Source organism: Schistocerca cancellata, chromosome 8 (assembly GCF_023864275.1).
Source record: "Schistocerca cancellata isolate TAMUIC-IGC-003103 chromosome 8, iqSchCanc2.1, whole genome shotgun sequence".
NCBI classification, from domain to species: domain Eukaryota; kingdom Metazoa; phylum Arthropoda; class Insecta; order Orthoptera; family Acrididae; genus Schistocerca; species Schistocerca cancellata.
In genome coordinates, this window is record NC_064633.1 from 339,567,838 (window position 1) to 339,590,383 (window position 22,546).

General features: G+C 43.1%; 1 pseudogene; it reads left to right on the plus strand.

The window, feature by feature from the left end:
* The first annotated feature begins 4,571 nt into the window (after nucleotides 1–4,571).
* On the plus strand, nucleotides 4,572–4,688 carry LOC126096094 (5S ribosomal RNA; annotated as a pseudogene).
* Nucleotides 4,689–22,546: the final 17,858 nt, after the last annotated feature.

Here is a 22,546-nt window from a genome sequence, read left to right on the forward strand (position 1 = left end):
TTAGCGCACACTCCGCTGCAGAGTGAAAATCTCACGATGGAATCGTCGGAGAAGTTTTGGGATGGCATTATGTGGGGCCGACGTACGCCGCTGGTGGTCATGGAAGGCGCCGTAACGACTGTACGATACGTGGATGCCATCCTCCGACCAATAGTGCAACCATATTGGCAGCATATTGACGAGGCATTCGTCTCCATGGACGACATTTCGCACCCCCATTGCGCACATCTTGTGAATGACTTCCTTCAGGATAACGACATCGCTCGACTAGAGTGACCAGCATGTTTTCCAGACATGAACGCTATCGAACATGCCTGGAATAGACTGAAAAGGGCTGTTTATGGACGACGTGACACACCAACCACCCTGAGAGATCTACGCCGAATTGCCGTTGAGGAGTGGGACAAACTGGACCAACAGTGCTTTGATGAACTTGTGGATAGTATTCCACGACGAATACAGGCATGCATCAATGCAAGAGGATATGCTACTGGGTATTAGAGGTACCGGTGTGTACAGCAACCACCACCTCTTAAGCTCTCGCTGTACGGTGGCGGGCGGAAATGATGTTTATGTTGATCTTTAATCCAGTTTTCTGTACATGTTCCGGAAATCTCGGAACCGAGGAGATGCAACACGTTTTTTGATGTATGTATTATCATCATTCCTTGTGCCTTGTAAACAATTTGTTGAACTTCTATAGGGAAAATTGCTTTGTGTGCCAATTAATTCACATTCTCATCCTTTTGGCGGAATATAGTTGAAAGTTATCTGTCAAATATGAATACAAGGAGACCTGCATAAACATTTTGACCTTAATGGGTCCTGGTCTTTAGCAATGGGAATCAGGCTCAGTAAATAAATATGCGAAATGATTTTGAGTGAACATTTGAAAAGTACCATTAGGCTTCTCTTTTTATTTATTAAGAGATACAATCCTATCATGAACATTTTCATCTGAAGGACCTGACGCGCAGCTACTGAGAGGCAACGTACAGGTAGGTCCCTCTTGTATCCTCACAAGCAGTTACATATAAAAACTTTGAGTCGAAGGGTTCTGCATGTGCACCATTGTTCCTTAAACAGAGATATATGTGTCTCGTCTTCCGCAGTGCCACAGCCCCAGGAGTTGCATTTCGAAATCCTTCTTCATTACTTTTGTGCAGTTCTTCTTTGAATTGTCGTTAAATCACATGAAACTTCATTATTCCTTACTCCATCAGAATTTCTGAAATCTTGGGGGCCAGTCGCAACAAAACGGCTATTCACGTTGGTGTATAGCATGCACGCATCTGGCGATGTAACAACTGACTTTCGGAAAATCATCACCCACACAATTCCGAAGACTGCAAGCCCGACAAGTGCGAGAACTATGGTGTAATCAGCATAACAGCTCATACATTCAAGTTGCTGATGAGAATAGTATTCAGAAGAATGGAAAAGAAAAACGATCAGTTTGCCCTTCGGAAAAAGAAAGCCACCAGAGACATTGCAGTTAATAACGGAAGCAAGACTAAAGAAAAATCAAGACACCTTCAGAGGATTTGCTGACCTGGAAAAAGCGTTCAACAATGTAAAATACTGCAATATGTTCGAAATCCTGAGAACAATTGGAGTAAGCTATAGGGAAAGTCAGGTAATATACAAAATGTACAAAAGCGAAGAGGGAACAATAAATGTGAAAGACCATGAAACAAATGCTCGTATTAAAAAGGACGTAAGACAGGGATGTATTCTCTCACACCTACTATACATCGAAGAAGCAGTGACGGAAATAAAAGAAAGGCACAAGAGTAGAATTAAAATTCAAGAGGAAAGGATATCAATGATAAGATTTGCTGATATATTGTTATCCTCAGAGAAAGTAAAGAAGAATTACAGGATTTTCTGAATGGAGTGAACAGTCTGATGAGTTCAGAATATCGACTGAAAGTAAATTGAAGGAAGACCAAAGTAATGAGAAGTAGCAGAAATGAAAACAGCGAAAACCTGAACTTCAGGATTGTTCATCAGGAAGTAGATGAAGTTAAGAAATTCTGCTACCTAGATAGAAAAATAATCCATGACGAATGGAGCAGGGAGGACACAAAAAGTAGACTACCACGGGCAAAAAGGCCATTCTTGGCTAAGAGAAGTCTGTTAGTACCAAACATAGCCCTTAATTTGAGGAAGAAATTTCTGAGAATGTACGTTTGGAGTACAGCATGGTACGGTAACGAGATGTGGACTGTGGGAAAACCAGAAAAGAAGAGAATCGAAGAGTTTGGGATGTGGTGCTACAGAAGAAAGTTGAAAATTAGGTGGACTAATAAGCTAAGGAATGAGAAGGTTCTCGGTAAAATCGGCGAGGAAAGGAGTACATGGAAAACACTGGCAAGAAGAAGGGACATGATTATAGGATAGCTGTTAAGACATCACAGAATAACTTCCATGGTATTACAGAGAGCCCTAGACGGTATAAACAGTAGAGGAAGACAGAGACTGGAATACATCCAGCAAATGATTGAGGATATAGGTTGTAAGTGCTACCCTGAGGGGAAGAGGGTGGCATAGGAGAGGCATCCGTCGCGGGCTGCATCAAATCAGTCAGAAGATATATCACTCAAAAAAAAAAAAGGAAAAGAAAAAGTTGTCGGTTACGGTAAGGATCAGGCTCCCTAGTGGCCATTGTAGTGGGGCTGATGATGTTGCTGAACTATTTTCAGCTCAGTGGCATCCACATTGTTCATCAAGGAACTCACATAACTGAGTGTCAAAGTGTGGTAGAGCTCCATCCTGTTGTGACCGCATCTGTTCCTCGATTACTTGACGCATGTGTATTTGCTCCACAGTACATATGCATGAAGTAGCTGCACAGTTATTAGCCGAAATATCAGAAGGTCAAGTACACTTTCTGACGAAAACTATGAAGCACACAGTAGTCATGGTCGAATATCAGTTCAGCAGTAGGAGAGTAAAATGCATATGAGCACAAATAGCCCATTTTTCTCCTTATGGAAACAATGATGTCACTTGTCCCTGGCCCTTATGGAAACAAATCATGCACATGGGTGCTTTCCAATGCATTTAATAACACCACTGCTATGTTCATGAAACTGTAACTTATGATTCTAAGGTAAACCAGCTGTGTACCAATGCTCTTATCATTTGTTTAAGTCTCACATGTTTATCTATCTGATCCCTTTCTAGCTGCCGCCTCCCCCCACCCCCCTCTCACTCCACTCTTCTAGGTCAATTGGGTGATGCACAAATGTCGGGTTAGGCTGAATTGTCTTAATTACTGTGATTTATGAGCCAAAAAATTATGTAGACACTTTGACAGTAGAGTGTATGTGTGAAAAATGGTAGGGCTTATCCTTTTGGCTGAATTACTATATTTAACGAAATCATTGCTGCCCTACGGCACTTTCTAAAATGCATTACCACTTTCCATTTATATTTACAGTTTTGGGACAATATATTACAATTTTTAGGCTATTTGCAACAGTTTTCTCCCACTATTCCAAACAACCACTTTTCAAGATCGTCATCCAAAGAAACACGTAAACGTGAGACTTTAAATTTATTAACATCTACCATAGAGCATTATTTACAGAAATTAGAGTGATATGGTGTATTTAAAACAATTGACAACGTGCTGTGGTCTGGGTAATTAATACTAGACATTGATTATATGTTTAATAATGTAACAACTTGTTCTCGCATTATTTGTGTGTTAAAATACTTTGTGGTGCACTTACTGACACGTTACAAAATATATTGACTGCACAGTCGGTAAGTGTCATACCAAAAGGCCTACTAGTCTTATTCATTGCTACCGTCTTCTCAAAGCATTCACCATGCAGCTGATAAGCGTCACACCAACCGAGTCACCATGTGAGGCACCGCTGAGGCCGACCACCTCAGAGTAACACAGCTTTCAATAAAAGCTACAATTTGCCTCTTTAAATGTCACTACTGTATTCACAGATGTGAGTGTGCTAAGTGTCCAACACACGCTGTTGATCTTACATATATCTGCGTCTCTATCACATGTTCGAACCATTTGTCTAGAGAGAGCTGAACCACATCACACTTGCATAAATATAGGCAATACGCACTGATGAGCCATAACATTATGAGTACCTACTTAATAGGTTGTTTGTCCGCCTTTGGAACGAAATATGTCACTGATTCTATGTATCAGGGATCAGACAGTTCGTTGGTAGGTTTATGGAGGTATGTAGCATTAGATGTCTGCGCACAGGCAATGTAATTCACATAAAAAAACTGGCCGATGATGTGGGTACTCAGTGATGACGCCCGATAGCGACCCAGATGGGTTCCACAGGATTTACACCAAGCGAATTTGGTCATGAACATGAGGTCACTATAATGCTCCTCAAACCACTGTAGCACAGTCCTGACTCTGAGGTACGAACAATTATGCTGCTGGAGGATGACATTAGCACTAGGGAAGAAATCAAGGATGAAGGACTGCCGGTGGTTCGCAGCTGTCAGCGTGTCTTCAATTACTACCACAGGTCCCACGCAAGTACAGGAGAATGTCTCCCAACGCATAATATTGCTAGGGCAACGGCCTTGCCGCGGTGGATACAATGGTCCCGTCAGATCACCGAAGTTAAGCGCTGTCGGGCGTGGCTGGGACTTGGATGGGTGACCATCCGGGCCGCCATGCGCTGTTGCCATTTTTCTGGGTGCACTCAGCCTCGTGATGCCAATTGAGGAGCTACTCTACCTAATAGTAATGGCTCCGGTCAAAGAAAACCATCATAACGACCGGGAGAGTGGTGTGCTGACCGCACGCCCCTCCTGTCCACATCCTCAGCCGAGTATGAGACGGCGGTCGGATGGTCCCGATAGGCCACTTGTGGCCTGGAGACGGAGTGCATAACATTGCTCCCACCAGTTTGCGTCCGTACTGCGCTGCATGTTTCGTGCCGACGTTCAACTCGATGACGGCGTTTGTGGTGATGGTCATCGACCTAGTGTAACAACAATGTGGTTCACCTGAAGAGCCGACATCTTTCCATTGATCTAAAGCCGAATCCCAATTGTCCCATGCCCGCTGCAATCGTAACTGACAATATCGTTGGATCAACATGTGAACACAAAGGAGTGGTCCATTGCAGAGCTCCACGTACAACAACGTACGATGAACGGTGTGATCCAAAACACTTGTGCGTGCACCAGTATTGTATTCTTTCGACAGAGCTGCCACAGATCACCATGTATCCTTCTTTAAAGAAGAGACAAGCCTGTTCTGTGAACAGTCGTGGACGTCCAACTATTTAGCGCCTAGTAGTAGTTTCACTGCCCTTGTATCTCTTTCTGTAGACACTCACGACAGTAGCATATGAACGTTCTCGAGATACTCGTTCACAGGCTCTGAGTAATAATAATCTGCACTTTGTCAAAGTCATTTGTCTCAATGGACTTCCCCATTTGCAGCCCATATGTTCACCAGAATGACCCCCATCCACGTCTGCTCTGCTTACATACTTTTGGTAGCACGTCAGATACCCGCAACGCCACAAGCGCATCAAACGTCCCGGTGGGCAGTGGTCATAATGTTTTGGTTTATCAGTGTGATGCTGGTGTTTTATATGCACTGATCAGCCAGAACATTATGACCATCGCCCGATTATCGATGTAAACTTGTCCAGGCGATAGCAGGTTCACCTGACGAGTGACGAGGATTGACTGCTAGATAGACACACACACACGGTGCATGTTGTATCAGTGAGCATGCTGTCCACGTGTGGAGTGGTGAAGGCACGTGATCCATCTGAATTTGACCGACGGCTGATTGTGATGGCTCGGAACGACCATTTCTGAAACTGCACAAATTGTCGGGTGTTCAAGGACTGCTGCGGTGAACGTCTTCAACACATGGCAGAACCAAAGTGAAACCATGTCCAGACGTTGCGGGGTTGGGCAGCCACCCCTCATTACGGGTGTTAGACGTCGTTGGCTGGGCAGAGTGGTAAAACAGAACAGGCGGCGAACTGCGGTGGAACTAACATAAGACTTTAATGTTGGACAGAGTACAAGTGTGACTGAACACACAGTGAACTGAACACTCCTGCAGATGTCAATTGAACCGTGAATTTACTTTCAAAACTTTTTCTTAAGAATTTACTTTATTTACTAGCGATTCATCAAGAACATTAACACATTTAATCACACTATGTGAGCGTGGAAGTAGTTGCCAGGGAGTAACTGATGAAATCAAAATGAAATTGCTTTTAACAAATGGAAATTTTATTTCTAAAAAATTTTTTTAAGAAACAAATTTAAAATTATAAGCAGAAAGCACCCTCTAAACATCAAGTTACAATTTATTCAGAGGCAGAAGGAAACAAAGTTTTGAGTGTATGAGCTTTCGGGCTGAGAACCTTGCCGCTTGACACGGCCGTATTCACGACCGCTCACAATAACCTATGAAAGACTACACAGGTGCAAATCTGCAACACACCAGATTACCTTAAAGTAAAAGTTTTAACAATTAACACAAGCACACAAACTATGCACCCCGTAGGAGGGATGGAAATGGTACAAAACACTAAAATTAAAAGATTAACTTGCAACCGAAGGTGCAACTTGATTTTAACTTCTAAGAAAGGTCTTACGGTGGAAGGGTGGCAACTTTATATACTAAAATGAACATTTAAATAAAAACCCATGAAAAGCAATCTTATATAAAATTATACAAGGTTGGCCAAACATGCTCTACAGTATACATATACCGCCTCTCAAGATGATAGGCAAGATAAAAACATATTTCAGGAATTAGGCCGTTACACTTCAAGCAATAAATTCGTTAACACCGAATCCGGCAAACATGACAGAGGCAGCTATTAACGTACAGCACATTGATAGGGAGATTACCGAACAACCCGAACCGCGGGTTGCTCTAACCCGCCCCTACTCCACAAGGGAAAAACGGACCACCCAATTCATAAATAACCACCTCCCGCGGGTGGGCAAACGGAGAAGAATGGTGGGACGACCCCAGAACAAAGCGGTTTGTGACCTCACCAAGAAAACAAGTAAAATTTAACAAGTAAATGAAACAACATATTACCAATCACGTAACTTCTAATAAACTGCGATTTCTGGCGAAGACCTGGCGCAGCACCCCAAAATCGCTCTCCCGAACCGTCCGCTTCCAGCCGCTTCAACGGACGCAGGAAGGCGCGCCGATCTCCCGCCTTTCTTGGTGCGCACCAACCGACCGACTGCCCGCTGCTCCGTCCGCGACTGCTGCTCCGTCGCGACTGCACTGCTGGTGCGTCTCCCAATCACTTCCAGACACACGACGGTGGTAACACTGGCTCGGACCCAACCATGCACAGGAAACACGCCCACTGGCAGAATAACATCCCTGCACCAGGAAAGGACCGAGACAAGCTCCACAAGATGGTAACTGAAGGGGCCCAGAAACGCCCCGAGAACCAGTTACACCACGGCGTCGCAGCCCGTACCGGCCAGACTGATGTCGTGGGTTGACTCATGTTGCTCTCGTGTCGACCGCGAAGCCACTAACCCTCGCTATACTGCGCGGCCCACTGGACTCACGTGGCGACCTCACATGCGCCGACGCTCAAGACGGACAAGGCATCTTGTGTCTCAGTGCGCGGCCGACCAATCAATCGATCCAACCGGCCTTAAAGGTTGATCCGAACGACAGACATACTGGCACTCCAGACGACAGACAGACACTAACTGCCGCACACATGCGGACGAGAGACAAACGAGCAACTGGTGAAGAGTGACTGACCAAGACTCACTCCGACTGACCAACTGACTGGCTGGCGAGCTCATAGCGCCTCTTAAATGCACATGAACAGGCAAACTTTCCTCTTTCCCACCAGAGGGAGACACCAAAGTTGCGATTGCCACAGCGGCGCCACCGCCAGAAACGGAGTGCGACTGCTTCACACTACGCGCTGCGGCGCGCTCTTCAAAGCAACAATTTTTACCACGGGTCATGTCCATACTTTGTGGGGTTGGGCAGCCAGCACTCATTACAGGTGTCAGACGCCGTCGGCTGGGCAGACTGGTAAAACAGGACAGGTGGCGAACTGTGGTGGAACTGACATAAGACTTTAATGATGGGCTGAGTACAAGTGTGACTGAACACACAGTGAACTGAACACTCCTGCAGGTGCCAATGTTAACACCACAACATCAGCAACCACAGCTGAAATGGACATGTGACCTTTGGCTCTGGACGTTACCACAGTGGCAGAATGTAGCATGGTATGATGAATTCTAATACCTTCTTCATCAAGCTGGTGGGAGGGCACATATCTGTCGTCTTCCAGCTTCTTCACATCTGTACTGTGGAAAGGAGACAAGCTGATGACAGCTCCATTATGCTTTGGGGAACATTCACATGGGCGTCCACAGGCCCAGTGGAGCTCATGCATGGCACCATGACAGCCAAGGAGCATTATACACTGGTTGCAGACCACGTACAACCCTCCACGACAATCATGTTCTCTGATGGCAGTGGCATTATTCAACAAGATGATACGCCATGTCACAATGTGAGAAGTGTAATGGAGTGATTCGAGGAAGACTGTGAAGAATTCCAGTTGATGTGCTCCCCCCCCCCACCCTCCCCAACTCGACAGATCTGAACCCAATCGAGAATGGCTTGGACGTGATTGAACGTGGCGCCAGAGCTCATCTCCCCCCTCCCAGGAATTCTCGGAAATTAGGTGACTTGTTTGTGCATATGTTATGCCAGCTCCCTCCAGTGACATCCAAGGTCTCATTGCATCCATGCCACAATGCAGAGACACTGTTATCTGTGTCAAAGGTGAACATACTGGCTATTAAGTAGGTGGTCATAATGTTCTGGTAGATCAGTGTCTCTCACAGTAAATTTAATAACAAACATTGGGTTTGTTAATTTCATAAAACGATTCTCAAATAGATTTTAAATACAGTTTATAACATCCACCAGGGTATTATTCACCATATAATGCATGCATTCCCTATGTGCTCGAAGTGTCTGTCATATTAAAGTTTATAACAGAAAGTGGGTTCATTCATTATATAAAAGAACTCTCACACTGAAGCCAAAGTCTTACTGCAACAGCACATTCCAATACAACATCACAACTGAATAAATAATGGTCCCTCAGACTGACACTGTTTTCACTAGGTTAAGACATCACTGTAAATTTTATAAACTTCCTGTTCACTATGAAGCTTTCCAAACAGTGACTGCATTCAGTATGATAAGCTTCCCTCTCAAGCACAAGTTTGCTGCATGTGAACAAATAACGTTCTCTCCTTTCACTACTTGCACAGCCAAAGATCTGCTGCATCAGCGTCTCCTACTGATTGAAAAAAATGGCTGGAAGTAATCCCATTGGCTGATTGCATGTGCATCTTGGTCAGTTCAGTACAGTTGCGTCATCATTTTCCTATTGGTCGAAAGGAAGTGGTGGGAAATCATCCGACTGGCTGGCTGTTTACAAATACTGTATACTCCACCACCCAATGCCCGTGGCTATAAATACAGCACATTTCCCATCGTGAGTTACTTTTATGTTACTCTGTCCATCAGTAGCTTCAAAAGCCATAGTCATGAAGCAGTCATTTGATCTATCTGGTGACAGCAGTGATGACAGCAAGCACCATCATTTGGATGTTACCAAAACTGCAGTATATATCTGAAACTTTTTTTGTGTGTGTGTTGTGTGTATGTGTTTGTGTCTGCGTGTGTGTGTGTGTGTGTGTGTGTGTGTGTGTGTGTGTGTGTGTGTGTGTGTCTGAGTGAGTGCGTGGCGTGTGCCTGTGTGTTCATGTGTAACCATTAGCTGATGATTCTTTTTCTATGAAGACAGCAACTGTTCTCGAAAGAACAGATACTGTTGATGACCGTGCAGCTTTTCCCTGGAATAAATGATGCCTAACTGAAACCCTCAGCTGCCGACAGGTGTTGTTGATATACCTCGATGTGGACAGCTGAAAATGTGTGCCCCGACCGGGACTCGAACCCGGGATCTCCTGCTTACATGGCAGATGCTCTATCCAACTATCGCCATACTGGCGTATCATCTGGCGTGATGGTATGGGGTGCCATTAGTTACACGTCTCGGTCACCTCTTGTTCGCATTGACGGCACTTTGAACAGTGGACGTTACATTTCAGATGTGTTACCACCCGTGGCTCTACCCTTCATTCGATCCCTGCGAAACCCTACATTTCAGCAGGATAATGCACGACCGCATGTTGCAGGTCCTGTACGGGCCTTTCTGGATAGAGAAAATGTTCGACTACTGCCCTGGCCAGCACATTCTCCAGATCTCTCACTAATTGAAAACGTCTGGTCAATGGTGGCCGAGCAACTGGCTCGTCACAATACGCCAGTCACTACTCTTGATGAACTGTGGTATCGTGTTGAAGCTGCATGGGCAGCTGTACCTGTACACGTCATCCAAGCTCTGTTTGACTCAATGCCCAGGCGTATCAAGGCCGTTATTACGGCCTTAGGTGGTTGTTCTGGGTACTGATTTCTCAGGATCTATGCACCCAAATTGCATGAAAATGTTATCACATGTCAGTTCTAGTATAATATATTTGTGCAATGAATACCCGTTTATCATCCGCATTTCTTCTTGGTGTAGCAATTTTAATGGCCAGTAGTGTAATACATGCACAGGGTGATTTTTACTAATGTTTAAAGGATCCCGAAGTGATGCAGATGACACTGAGACAAGTAATTTAGTACAAGACACATGGGGTCGCAAATGTCGGGAAATACCCCGAAAATGGTTGAGATATGTTGAACGCGTAACGCCATCCGATGATATATCTCACTGCACGTCCAACGTTGGGCTTGGGCGTGAAGGGATGTTTGAGTGATGCAATACCTGCATTCGAGAAACGGTGCAAATTTCTAAAACCTTTCAGAAGTGTGATCTGTTGTAAATGTAAAAGTTACAAAGTCATTGTTCTCGCTGTAACCAAGTAAAAGATGTTCTTATTTTGTGTTTATTTCCTTTGTCCCATCTTCTTTGTTTAAAGATGTTATTTAGTAAAGAAATCCCAGGTCATTTACTGGTAACGATGCGATTCGGAAGCTTATACTCATTTATTTGTGGCGTAATATTGTACGTTTTTGTCGGATTGTACTTTGCAATGAACTAACGGAAACTGCAAGACCGGTAAATAAAATGATAAATCTCACCTCATTATTGTCTAACACAATGAAAAAAATACTGCCTGCCACACTCAAAATCTGATACCATGCGCTGAAGTATCCAACACAAACGTAGCGCCGCACCGACGTGAATACTGGTCTGAGATGATCAGATACGAAAGACATATAGCCTCAACTGCTTCACGTGCGGCGACGTTTGCCATCTGGTGACGTCACATATTCAACATTTGTCATCCACTTTTTGCGTATTTCCCGCCATTTGCGACCCCATGTGACTTACGTTTAATTAGTTGTCTCTGCATCATGTGCATCATTTCGGAGATTTTAAACGTTAATAAGAATCACCCTACATATAACACTCAATTAAATATACCTTTACTTGGCAATATGGAAATTTCAGTCTGTCGCCAAACGAATTGAAATTCGAACATAATGTATTGCCACTTTGCTAACCAAACGCAGCTCAGTCTTCTAATATAAGGTTCACTATCGCAGAGCAGAAGAATCTTAACGTTGAGTTGAATAACTTATAATGTAAACCAGTTCAAATCTCCTTTGACAGTGGCCATATTTCTCCTATACAATCTTATATTGAAATTTATGAGTTATCTGAAATCAAGTCGGAATTTCCTCAGCATATCAAAACATCCCAAGTTCCTCAGTTCAGTCTCAAATTTTATTGAAGTATTTTTCACGTCATCTAAATTCTTCAGCTTCCTTAAGTGATCGAGAACTTTGTTAAACTATTATTGCAACAGTCAGCTTGAAGCTAAAGCAACCAAATTTATTTATAAAACGAAACGGAATGAACAGATATTATGTACTACAGTTTTGGTACCTTAACACTGAATCACCCATTAATTTCAATTAGACTTCTAATGTATATGACCTCATAAATGATTTGGTATTAATGTATGATCATGTGATTACAGTCTATGGTCCTTGTAAACTTCTCTAAGATGTACAACATACATTGTTGTTTATATTACGTTTATTTACAAATATGTTAGAGCCGTGACAGTTGGACACACTCTTCCAGGGACATTACGAATACATTTTACAGTACAACATCATTCTTGGAGTAAAACGCGAAGGCAGAATATATCACTGTTCCACAAGTGAGCCATCTTTATGCACAGATTAATAGTAAAAAAAGGTGATCGCTAGTGCCGGGACTCTCCGAAGAGATGTTTGGTTTGCTTTGATGCACCTCTTCTGTTTTAAGCAGAGAGGTCGCATTCTTAAGGGAATTAGAATCTGTCAGGAAAGAAAGGAATTCGGAAGGAATTGGTTGTGGCCTATAGTAAGGGACTAGCCTCATCATTTGTCTAAATTGAAAATGGGGGACCACAGAAAACCACTTTCAAGGTAGACGCAGATGGGTGTGAACCACCTCGTCTATCGAACCCAAGGATTGCTAGCTCATCACTCAAGGTGCAGAACCACCCCACTCGCTATTGTGCATTGTTTTCAAATAACGTAAAAAGCATCACAACAAATGATTGAACTCTGATACTGAGTGTTTTTCCTTTAATTGAGCGTGTTTCATCATCTGATAGTGCATGAATCTTTTTAGATGCAGCGATTCGTTGCTTCAGTTATTATAGTATTATAAACAACGGCGGCTCATGAGTATACATTCTGGATGTTCACAAAATTTTAGATTCAGATAAATTTAAAAGTGTGATATTAATGGCATCTGCTGTATGACATTTATGCTTATCGACAAATTTATAACACTAGAACCACTGCCAATAATAGTACTAACAACAGTGTTAAAAATAATAATAATAATGTGCAGAACTTATCTGACAAAAGAAAGAATTGCTCTGTAGGAATCAACATGGATTCCGGAAACAGCGATCGTGTGAGACCCAACTCGCTTTATTTGTTCATGAGACGCAGAAAATATTAGATACACGCTCTCAGGTAGATGATACACTCCTGGAAATGGAAAAAAGAACACATTGACACCGGTGTGTCAGACCCACAATACTTGCTCCGGACACTGCGAGAGGGCTGTACAAGCAATGATCACACGCACGGCACAGCGGACACACCAGGAACCGCGGTGTTGGCCGTCGAATGGCGCTAGCTGCGCAGCATTTGTGCACCGCCGCCGTCAGTGTCAGCCAGTTTGCCGTGGCATACGGAGCTCCATCGCAGTCTTTAACACTGGTAGCATGCCGCGACAGCGTGGACGTGAACCGTATGTGCAGTTGACGGACTTTGAGCGAGGGCGTATAGTGGGCATGCGGGAGGCCGGGTGGACGTACCGCCGCATTGCTCAACACGTGGGGCGTGAGGTCTCCACAGTACATCGATGTTGTCGCCAGTGGTCGGCGGAAGGTGCACGTGCCCGTCGACCTGGGACCGGACCGCAGCGACGCACGGATGCACGCCAAGACCGTAGGATCCTACGCAGTGCCGTAGGGGACCGCACCGCCACTTCCCAGCAAATTAGGGACACTGTTGCTCCTGGGGTATCGGCGAGGACCATTCGCAACCGTCTCCATGAAGCTGGGCTACGGTCCCGCACACCGTTAGGCCGTCTTCCGCTCACGCCCCAACATCGTGCAGCCCGCCTCCAGTGGTGACGCGACAGGCGTGAATGGAGGGACGAATGGAGACGTGTCGTTTTCAGTGATGAGAGTCGCTTCTGCCTTGGTGCCAATGATGGTCGTATGCGTGTTTGGCGCCGTGCAGGTGAGCGCCACAATCAGGATTGCATACGACCGAGGCACACAGGGCCAACACCCGGCATCATGGTGTGGGGAGCGATCTCCTACACTGGCCGTACACCATTGGTGATCGTCGAGGGGACACTGAATAGTGCACGGTACATCCAAACCGTCATCGAACCCATCGTTCTACCATTCCTAGACCGGCAAGGGAACTTGCTGTTCCAACAGGACAATGCACGTCCGCATGTATCCCGTGCCACCCAACGTGCTCTAGAAGGTGTAAGTCAACTACCCTGGCCAGCAAGATCTCCGGATCTGTCCCCCATTGAGCATGTTTAGGACTGGATGAAGCGTCGTCTCACGCGGTCTGCACGTCCAGCACGAACGCTGGTCCAACTGAGGCGCCAGGTGGAAATGGCATGGCAAGCCGTTCCACAGGACTACATCCAGCATCTCTACGATCGTCTCCATGGGAGAATAGCAGCCTGCATTGCTGCGAAAGGTGGATATACACTGTACTAGTGCCGACATTGTGCATGCTCTGTTGCCTGTGTCTATGTGCCTGTGGTTCTGTCAGTGTGATCATGTGATGTATCTGACCCCAGGAATGTGTCAATAAAGTTTCCCCTTCCTGGGACAATGAATTCACGGTGTTCTTATTTCAATTTCCAGGAGTGTATTTTCCTTGACTTCCGGAAGGCGTTCGATACAGTTCCGCAATTTCGCCTGATAAACAAAGTAAAAGCCTACGGAACATCAGACCAGATGTGTGGCTGGATTGAAGAGTTTTTAGCAAACAGAACACAGCATGTTGTTATCAATGGAGAGACGTCTACAGACGTTAAAGTAACCTCTGCCGTGCCACAGGGGAGTGTTATGGGACCATTGCTTTTCACAATATATATAAATGACCTAGTAGATAGTGTCGAAAGTTCCATGCGGCTTTTCGCGGATGATGCTGTAGTATACATAGAAGTTGCAGCATTAGAAAATTCTAGCGAAATTCAGGAAGATCTGCAGCGGATAGGCACTTGGTGCAGGGAGTGGCAACTGACCCTTAACATAGACAAATGTAATGTATTGCGAATACATAGAAAGAAGGATTCTTTATTGTATGATCATATCATAGCGGAACAAATACTGGTAGCACTTATCTCTGTAAAATATCTGGGAGTATGCGTGCGGAACGATTTGAAGTGCAATGATCATATAAAATTAGTTGTTGGTAAGGCGGGCACAAGGTTGAGATTCATTGGGAGAGTCCTTAGAAAATGTAGTCCATCAACAAAGAAGGTGGCTTACAAAACACTCGTTCGACCTATACTTGAGTATTGCTCATCAGTGTGGGATCCGTTCCAGATCGGGTTGACGGAGGAGATAGAGAAGATCCAAAGAAGAGCGGCGCGTTTCGTCACAGGGTTATTTGGTAACCGTGATAGCGTTCCGGAGATGTTTAGCAAACTCAAGTGGCAGACTCTGCAAGAGAGGCGCTCTGCATCTCGGTGTAGCTTGCTCGCCAGGTTTCGAGAGAGTGTGTTTCTGGATGAGGTATCGAATATATTGCTTCCCCCTACTTATACCTCCCGAGGAGATCACGAATGTAAAATTAGAGAGATTCGAGCGCGCACGGAGGCTTTCAGACAGTCGTTCTTCCCGCGAACCATACTCGACTGGAACAGAAAAGGGAGGTAATGACAGTGGCACGTAAAGTGCCGTCCGCCACACACCGTTGGGTGGCTTGCGGAGTATAAATGTAGATGTAGATGTTGTTTTGTACATAATTAATTATGGTTTAGGGCAAGACGAATAATATGTAAGCTTTTTTAACGCTACTCACAACTTCACTTTTCTGTTAACATTTAAAATAGATTCAAAATAGTTCATGCTTACACTACACGCAAAAGCTGATTACCAAACAGTACACAACCAACCCTAAATACAGACTGCTGTTTACGGAAATGATTAAACTCAAGTAGTACTGTCTAAAACATGGTCACTTGATTAAAATACAAATGAGACACTGAGATCCATAAGGGCCTAAAGAACACTGTCGTCAATCCCACATGTAATTGAATATCATAGAAACCGATGATGCAGCTTTTCGTGAATTTTCGCGTACACAATGTGGGCCTACAGCACAGACAAACCTGACACACCATAAAATCAACAGATCTCAGAAACATGAATAAACACTAGAATCTCAAACTCGACATTGATGTGCTCTAGGTCCTTATGATTCTCAGCACCTCGAATGGATTACTATACCACAAAATTGAAGCTTAATATACCTTAACTCATTCAGAAACCAACAAAATAAGTTTTTCTGTCAGTATAACATGTACTGACGCCCGATCTAATTTTACTATATAGTGAGTGAACTGGCGTACCTGAGGAGTGTGCTATCATCTAGCGGGATTTATGTCAAGCGAATGGCGATAAAAGTCTGTCGGAGTGTGCTACCACCTACTCGTTTCTGGCGGGGAGGCAGTACCGAGTCAGGTGCGGCAAACTTGTAAGTGCGATCAGGTACGCTGTGCCAGGAGTTCCTCAGGGCTCAGTTCTTGGCCCCATGTTATACTCGCTATACACAAACGACGTGCTAAAGTCGGCAGGAGGTGAGATAGCGCTGTATGACGATGACACGGCGGTTTACAGGAGTAGCAGCAACCTCAATTTCATAACAAAAAAGCTGCACGAGTACTTGGACGAAATCGTAAAATGGTGCAATATTTGGAAAATAAAGATAAATCCTTAAAAGTCCGTAGCAGTCATGTTTACGAGGAAACTGACTCCCCCAAAGAGACGTATTTTTGTAGCTGAAAAGGCAATAGAATGGAGTGGCTCAGCTACATACCTAGGCCTTGAACTAGACAAACGCTTAACCTTCGCAAAGCAGATAAACAGATCCAGAGGTAGAGGCTATACTGCTTTCATCCAACTGTACCCACTCTTAAAAGATGGAGGACTCAGCATAGAAACGAAACTTAGATTACACCAGGTATTTATCTTGCCAAGTATGTTATATGAACCGGAAGTTTGATCCATGGCAGCAGATGGACATCTGCAAAAAATTCAGAGACTCCAAAACAGAATCCTCCGCGTCATCGCCGACGCTGACCGCTACACACCAAACACACACATTAAAGACCTCTTAGATGAACCATCCATCTATACCTATATTTTAAAAAAATCAGAAAAACTCTATGAAAAGGCACCTACCTCGACCCACCAACTAATAAATCAGCTAGGATCCCATTATCCTGATGCTACAGACAAGCGTCCAATATCAACATTAACCAGAGATTTCAGGGCATAACAGCTACAGACAAAACAGGCAGACATGCAAACGTGATGTAGATAAACTGCAAAAGCTATTCCTCTAATTATCATAAAGCCGTATTAGAAGTCAGACGGGCAAAGCCCTGTGGTGCTTCGGTGGAACATTAATATAGATAAGCAACTCTACCACCTAGTGGCACTGCCATAAACTTGTAGGGGCTAGCTGTGCACATCGTGAACCACGCACATTGTTTATCGCTTCCGTATGTACTCCGCCCATAAGGCAATTACGTGACGCCAGTTGCACATGTGCAAAAGCTCCTTAAAACGTGCACAACTGAAGGTGTGCTCGCGACACTGGCGCAAAGTTTCAGCGAGTCTAGAGGAGCAGCAGTGCGGTAGATTTAACTGCTGTATCTTTCAGATTGCAGCATCCATGTTACATTTAACAGAATTCAAAGAAAAAAAAACCATAAATCCGCAAGGTGTCACAAGTAAGGGTATTCACGTGCTCTTGTGTTCTTACACAGCAGCCGCCACTGATTACAAGAGCGTAAATAGAGGATGCAGGATGTAGTCGGCTAGTACGAATTGAAGCAGCCCGCTCAAAAAATCTTTTAGAAACAAACGAACTACAGAATGTTCTCTCATCACATACTCAAACCGCCCTCCACAAACCCCTCTCCATCATCCCTTATCGGAACCGGTTTTCATAACAGAGTGCCGCCTGAGTGATCAGATTTGGTGATATTGTGCCACTTGGGATAATAATTACATGATTTTGAGCAATTTTTTTTTACAAAGGAAACTATCGCCATTTGGGCGATAGTTTTGATTTTTGGGCGACACAGACAAATTAAAGTGTATTTCTGTGCAGTGATTTATTTATTTGGAATTGTGTTTAAGGCTTTGCTGCCTTGTGAAATACGGAAATACTGCAACCCCAATGCTCTACCAATCTCTAAATAATAACTCCAGTGCTAACATTAAATGGTTGTAGACAGGTATTTAGGCTATTATAGTTGTGCCACTACTAACACAAGTGGATGAATCAAAAATAATTTTCCTCTTCTTCATAATTAGAAATGAATAGCACACCTCAGAAAGAATAAGCGTTATTAGTTACACTGAATTCAGCTACAAATAAGAACTGAACTGATTAAAGAAACAGCAACTGAACTCAAATAAAGCCAAAAAGGTACAATAGCTGGTCTTGGCTAAAGTAAGGATAGGCAATAGCTGATAGCACTATCAATATATTGATAGTTACAGACTATCGACAGTCTTGTTGACCGTCAATAGTGCATATCTCATTTCTGTTGTATAACTGAAAATCAGAATATGAGGGACGATCAAAAACTTTCCATCTGAAGGCCGTAGAGTGCAGAATCGCTATGCCAATCAGGCGAAACATTCTATGTGCATTGACCCCTCAACCCCTCACTGTCAAAATTAATTAACCACTTATGGCCTCTAAATTTTACCTACTAACTTCTTGAAAGCTTCAAATAGGCGGTAATTGTCAGGCACATTTCTCCTCCAATAATATTTATGTAGATTAATACCACTATACTCAATAAATTGGCCACACACTTCACACAAAATGAACACTGATCTAACACACATCTTTCACTTAAGAGCACTAACTAACATCAACAGTAAGTCACAAACACAATATAGGGTAAGACCAACCTAGACTACATGAACCGGGAACCTCTCCTAATAGATCTCACCACATTACGTCTCCAACATCTCCACATATGGAGGTCCCTGGTCTGAAAAGGAAATACTCTCAACAACTTCATAAGCTCACTACACTGGCAGCACCTCACACATTCAGCAAGCAGATCAAGCAATTGCAGCAATCTTATCATTGCAGACATATCTTCCCCCACAACAGAATTGAGCACTCTATATCACAGTTGGATCCATATTTGGCCTGGAAGCCATCTTGTTACATGTGAGCCAACTAATTCATTTGTGTATGTAGTTAAGAAAAATATTCACACTAACTGGTGTGTTATTTGTTATTGATATTTTCATCTACTAATATGAAGAACCAGTTTGCATTTGTAAGCCAAAAACTGGTTAACACAATAAAAGTGATATTGTAGCACAAAAGCAAATTGGTGCTTTACAATTATTATAATGTTGTTTTACCAAGAACCGACAGAAGATTCTGTTAACATAGGCTATGTAGTTGCAATATATTACTGGTGAGCATTACTTAACTGTTAGTTAGTAATTTCTTAGCAATCAACAAGTATTTTCAAGGATCTCTCAGATTATGCTTCAAGGTTATTCCATAAGTTATCTCCCCCCCCCCCCCCCCAAAAAAAAAAGAAGCCTGTAACCTCAAGTGGGCACTTCCTCAGATGGCAGATGGAGGAATGCTTCTCAGATATGGCTGGTAGGAGGAAAATGAAATACCTCCCACAGACCTGCAAGCAATGCAGCTACTGACTCGGAGTGAGTTGATACAAAAGGCACCAGTATCCCCCATGTTAAGAGCAGCCTCCAGAAATGCAGAAAGCAATGAAATACCACTGCAGATTATTTTCCTTGCACAATGCAGTTTCCATTTTATATTCAAAAATTTGGCTTCCCCTCAAGAATTGGTACCTGGAATGTTAGAACACTATTATAAGCAGGAAAACTAGAAACCATTAAAAGACAGATGCAAAAGAATAATATGAACCTAGTAGGAGTTGCTCAGGTAAATGGGCATGGAGAATTACATGAACACATAATACACAACTCAAGAGGGCAAAGAATGGAAGGAATGGAGTTGGGGTGATCATTACAAAGGATAGATATAAGGCTGAAAGGAGTTAAAGAGACATTTTGATTATCTAGGTGTATATGCCAACTTCAGAATGTGATGAACAATTCATAGAGAAAACAACAACATCATATAGAAAATGATGGATGATAACCAAGGATGCTGCAAAATAGTAATAGGCATTTCGAATGTGATTGTGGGAGAAGGCAAGGAGGGAACCACAGTAGGCAGTTATGGTCTAGGAAGGAGGAATGTCACAATCAAATGGCTTTTGACTTCCACAGGGAAATAAGCTTTTAGTGATAAATAATGTGATTCAAAAATTCACAGGAGGATGCTCTAAACTTGGAAATTACCAGTGGATAAATATAGAAGTAAAACTGATTTTATACCAGTGGAAGAAAGATACAGAAATGGACTCAAGGAGGTGCAAACATTACCAGATGCAGACACAAACAGCAACCATAATTTACTCATGACAGATATAGAAATAAAAATGGAAAAAACTGAAGAAGGCTGGCATGGCAAAGAAGTGGGACCTAGAGAAGACATGACATGGGAGAGAAAGAGTTATGGAAATACTACCACTAGAACTTACTATAACATTAAAAGGCAATGAACCCCCTTACAGTACCAATGAGCATTAGAATATATTGAAAGAAGGAATCATAAAAGTAGGACAGAAAGTGTTGTATTGTAAATATGAAATGGGCAAGAAAGACATGGCTTGCACAGCAAATGATTTCAGAGATAGAAGAGAGAAGAAAATTCAAAAATAAAAACAGTGAAGATGCAAGAAAAATATTCTGAAGGCTGAATAATGAACTGTGTAAAGAAACAGGGCAGGCTAGGAAAAAATGGATAAAAGAGGAATGTGACTCAGTTGGAGCAGAAAGGAAGATATGATTTACAGTACAACAGATGAAACTGTAGTATACAAATGTTGCAAGGTCATACTACAGACGGGAAGGCTATTCAAAAGTGCTGTATGACACATCAAAAACCAACAACTCTGGAACTTGAATCTGTGAACAGTGTGAATGATGAAGAGAAAGGACCAATAATCACAAAAGGAAGAAGTGAAGAGTGCAATAGCTACAATGAAAAATGGGAAAGCAGTAGGTACAGACAAAATACCAGGAAGAATACTAAAAGGTTTGAACCAAGATGGTGTAAGAGAAATGTTAAGGTTATGCAACAAAATATACAACTGTGGTGAATGGCCAGAGGACTTTTTGACAATCATAATCATTCCAGTACCAAAGAAGCAAGGAACCAAAAAATGCAGTGAACACAGGATAATTAGTGTAATTTCACATGCAGCATAATTTCATTATGTTATAAATGATTAATAAAAGACTGGAAAAGGTAATGGAGGAAAATCTGGCTAAAAAAATTTGCTTTTAGATGGAATACAGGCACAAGTGATGCAATAGGACTCTTGTGAATTTTGGGAGAGAGATTTATTGAAAAAGGAAGACCTGGAAAAGGCCTTTGAAAATGTGGCTTGGGTTAATCTTGCAGCTATAATGATGTAAGAGAGAGTAGACTGGAAAACCAGATGACTTGTAAACTCCTCATGTGAGTATTTAAATCAAAGAGCATTAGTGAAAGTGAGAGAAGAAAGTACCAACTGAGAAGAACTAGGAAAAGAAGTAAGACAAGGCTGCTGTCTGTCTATAGGGTGGGCATTAACAAAACCAAAACACTGCAGGCACAAATTGCTGACTGAAAATGGAGGAAAAAAAGTCCTATGGACATGTGTCCAGGAATGCATCATTGCCACAGTGGATGGCACTGATGAATGACAGTTCCTCTGATCATATGCCATGGATTCCTTGTGCATTGGGCTGTTTGATTGACACAGCACACTGCAGGCAGCAGAATGGTTCAGTGTTTGTGCTGGAAACAAGAAGAGATGGTGTTTGTGTATGGCCAAACAGATGGAAACTGTCAAGAGGCAACACAACTATACCAAAACAGATATCCTCACAGACACCAGCCACATCACACAATATTTCCAGCCCCTTTTTGACACTTGTGTTATCACGGGCCTTTCCAGACAGACAAATGTGCAAGGAGGTGGCAGGCTATGGGTACACCAGATTTGGAGGAGCAGGTTCTACATGATATTGAGACAAACCCAAGTACAAGCTCCAGGCAAGTGTCCCACCAAGTTACTCTAAGACAATATATGATTATGTGTACCCTGCATGACAACCACTACTATTCCTATCACCTGCAGTCCCATGGAGGCCACTTTGTAACGTTGAACACCTGTTGTGTCATGGATGCAATGCATCTCTGTACTGTGTTCCCCGCAATTTGTTGTCATTGTACGCACACTGTCCATTCCTGAACACATGTTCATAGGACCTTTTTTCTCCATTTTCCATCCATACTTGTAGTTTGTCAGTTTTATTAATGTTCAGCTTGTATGCTTAGAAAATTTGATTGACTAATGCTCTCTAGATGATAAGGGGGTAAAAATTGGACAATGAGGAATATGATGTTTGAGGTTTGCATGTGACTTGGTTCTACTAGCAACACATCAGAAAGAATTACAGGATATAGTGGCTACCACTGAAGCTAAAGAAATGATCTCTTTAATGAAAA